General features: G+C 35.7%; 1 non-coding gene across 1 annotated transcript; it reads left to right on the forward strand.

Moving 5' to 3' along the window:
• The first annotated feature begins 3,462 nt into the window (after positions 1-3,462).
• LOC113787437 (small nucleolar RNA R71) lies at positions 3,463-3,568 on the forward strand. Its single transcript, XR_003473941.1, has one exon. It is a non-coding gene; the product is annotated as a small nucleolar RNA R71 (small nucleolar RNA).
• Positions 3,569-3,911: the final 343 nt, after the last annotated feature.

Consider the following 3,911-nt stretch of genomic DNA (forward strand, 5'->3'; position numbering starts at 1 on the left):
ACACAAAACTACGAAAAATCTCTACTTAATCAAGCAAATAAGAACATAAACATTTCATTAAATCAAAGAACTAAAATCAACAAAATATATCAAATAACTCCTTAAATTAACTAATGGTTAAAGATAAATAAGACTAAAATGAATGAAAAATATGCATATGATAAAGAGTCATCACAACCCCAAACTTAATCTATTGCTTGTCCCCAAGCAACAATTAATTTCATATTTGGTACAATTAAAAGCAAACTTAGACTCAATTTCTCAAATCAAATTCAACTTAATTCTCAAAGTTCCAGCTACTAAAAAAATATTTATCATGCTCTATGGTTGCTTACGAAAAACAACATAATTTGTACACTTTAGCATTCATTCATCAAGTTCAAATATCTCGTCACACAATCTTACCAAAATTTATCTCAAGTGTTTAGAAAGGGTTATGGATTTATCACTCAAATCCTAGAACATGCATCACACTACCATAGGCTTTAAAAAATTTTAGTTAGCAATCACATTGCAGCAAACACATACACTTTTAGAGGATTTTTGGGTTGTAATGGGGATTAGGTAAGGGTAGGACATTTTGGGATAGTAGACTTTACTACTTGGGGCTTAGGTAAGGGTAGGACATTTTGGGATAGTAGACATTTTGGGACATTTTAGGTAAGGGTAACACATACACTTTTTATTTTTACTCACCTTTCATTGTGGAGATTCTCAAACATTGACAAAAGAACTAAGAAGATATTATTTATCAAAGCACACATACTGCTTTGTTTTTCTTTTACTTTTTTCTTTTTCTTCTTTTTTTTTGTGAGAATATCCACCCCCAAACTTAAAAGGTTGATATCCCATGAGCAACCCCAAACTTAGAACTTTATCAAGACAATAAATTTTTTTCTTCTACCTAACTCAACGTAAGGTGATTTAATTAAAGTCAGGTATTTGGCTCGTTATGTGGCTACTAGCCGAAATAAATGGGCAAGGCCCAAAGGGGTTAGCAAAGGGTAAAATTTTTATAAGGTAGTTAGAAAGGCTCAAATGACCAAATAAAATTGTCTTAGTGTATGCATAAATTACAAGTGATGCAAGTCAGAATTAGTGCAAGTTCTGAAGGGATAACACATGTGTAGATAATCACACAACAAAGAATGAAAGTGTTTAGGCTCAAAAGTCGACAGCTAGGATAATAAGAGAGAGTATGAACTATCTAAATGATGCCAAACATGCCACTACAAAAGTTATTTAGTTTTTTTTATTTAAAAAATGGCAAGAGAGACTTCGACAACCAAAGAGTAATCAACAATGCATACATTAGTGAAACTTATCGAATTGAGCAATGATATAAGCAAAGAAATATAGTTTAAATTTCAAAATCTGAAATAAGTAGTTTAAGACTAGCTTCAAGTTGTTAAAAATTCTTCATCGTAGTGCATATTCAAACACAATTAAAAAGAAACAAATTCAAATAACAAAAATAAGATTGCAAAAAATAAAAGCTACCTCTACCTATGGGATGCCTCCCACGATGCGCTTCTTTAAAGTCATTAGCTTGACGCCTCAACTATTGTCAAGGTGGCATATATGACAAGAAGAACACACCATCCTTCTCACCAAGGGATACATATTTCAAGTGAGGTGGCAATTGTTTGAGTTCAACCAATGACGTATCTTTCTTTTTCTCTACATATTCATCTTCATTCCCTTTCAACCCCTCCCATGTAGTGGGGAAACAGGGGGAGTAAAATGGTGATGCTTCTAACATGGCTAAAACCTCTTTCACCTTTTGATCTTTACTTTCTTTAACAACTTCTTGGGGTAGGCATAACACTTTTTCTAATGGAAGAATGGGTCTTTGATGTTCAACTTCTTCATCGACTATCGAATTGAAATACCAATTCGGTTGGTTCTTTCATTTGAATGCTATATGGCTTTTAAAATATTGAACGTAACTATTTCCTCATTTACCTTAAAGGTTAAGGTGTCATCCGCCACATCAATCATAGCTCTCCCTGTTGCTAAGAATGGTATCCCCAAGATCAAGGCGATATCATTATCTTCCTCCATGTCTAGTACCACAAAATCCACTGGAAAAAAATTAACGTATCTACTTTGCACAACATATCTTCCACCACTCCATATGGGTGTTTCATTGAACGATCTGAAAACTGTAACATTAGTTGTGTGTCTTTGACTCTTCCAATGCCTAACCTTTTGTATATGGAAAGGGCATAAGACTTACACTAGCACCAAGATCACAAAAGGCTTTTCCAAAAGTTCTATCCCCAAAAGCGCAAGTAATAGATAAACTTCCTGGATCCTAGAGCTTAGGTGGCAACTTCCTCTGTAGAATAGCACTACACTCTTTAGTAAGCATCAGTGTTTAACTACCAATATTTTTCTTTTCTTTAACAGAATCTCCTTCATGAAATTGGTGTAAGCCGACATATGCTCTAGGGCTTCTGCAAAGGGAATGTTAATTTGTAATTTTTTAAAAACATCAAGAAACTTACCAAATTATTGTTCAGTTTCTTCCTTTCTTAATCTTTGAGGGAACAGAAGTCGAATTTCTGGTTTTGGAAGTCTCATTTTTCTGTACCACAGGTTCTTCCTCTTTTCCAAGAGCGATGTGCTCCTCAACTGATGTCGGGGTGACCATTTCCTTGCCACTCGTCGTTGTCACTGCATTGACATTATTTTGTGGATTTAGAATTGTGTTACTAGGCAAATTTTAGGGAGCTTTTTGTGCTATTTGTTGAGCAAGTTGACCCACTTGGGTCTCCATATTCTTTATTGAGGCTGAGTGGTTTTTATGGATGGCTCTTGACTCTTCAATGAAAGAACTTGTGCTTGTTACTAACTTCTCAATAGCACTCTCCCAAGCAGCTTTTTGAGGTGGGGCTTGATATGGTTGAGCTCCTTGTTGACCTTGAGATCCACCTTGTTGTTCTTTCCATGAAAAATTTGGATGATTTCTCCAACCCGGATTGTACGTACTAGAGTAGTGATTATTCTGCTTCCCATTGTTAGCCATAAAGTTCACCTCTTCTAGTTCTTCTGTATCATCTTCATTTGGTGCTTCACAAGTTCCATTTTTATGTGCTCCCCCACAAAAGTCACAACCAGTATGTTTCAATAATTTGACAAGAACCACTTGAGGTTGTATATTTAGAGCTGTCATCCTCTTCTTTATCGCAGTGACAATAATATCTTCTATCTGTTTTGAGAGAAGCTTCCCTTGAGCCAAACCAGCATCCAGAACATTCAATTCCAATATACCACTTTTTGACCCACCACCTTTATCATACAACATCATTTGTTCATTTGATGCCACGATCTCAATAATTTTTCGGGCTTCTGGTGCAGTTTTGTAATTCAAAGAACCACCTGTTGTAGCATCCAACATAATTCTAGTGCTAGGCTTCAAACCATTACAAAATATTTGCATTTGAGCAGTGTTGTCATAAGCATGATTGGGGCATCCTGCTAGTAAACCCTTGAACCGCTTGTAAGTGTCACGAAGAGATTCTCCTTCTTTTTGTTTGTAGCTGGAAATATCTTGCCTTTTTCTAATGAACACATCTGGGGGAAAGTATTGTTCCAAGAACTTATCTTCAAGGTCATCCCTTGTGGTGATGCTGCCAGCAGGAAATGAATTATGCTACTCCTTAGCATCATCTTTCAATGAAAATGGAAATAGTCTCAACATATTGCCTTCTTCAGAACAACCATCCATTTTCACTGTTTCACATAATTCAAATAAGTTCGTGAGGTGTCTATTGGTGTCTTCGTTATGTTTACCGGAAAAATGAATCTCCTGCAACTCTCGGAATAGAGCGGGGCTCAGTTCAAACTTGTTAACTGTAACCAGTGTGTTATAGATAGCCAATCGAGCACAGTTTCTATTTTGATTC

The sequence above is a fragment of the Cicer arietinum genome, chromosome 6 (assembly GCF_000331145.2).
Source record: "Cicer arietinum cultivar CDC Frontier isolate Library 1 chromosome 6, Cicar.CDCFrontier_v2.0, whole genome shotgun sequence".
Classification (NCBI taxonomy): Eukaryota; Viridiplantae; Streptophyta; class Magnoliopsida; order Fabales; family Fabaceae; genus Cicer; species Cicer arietinum.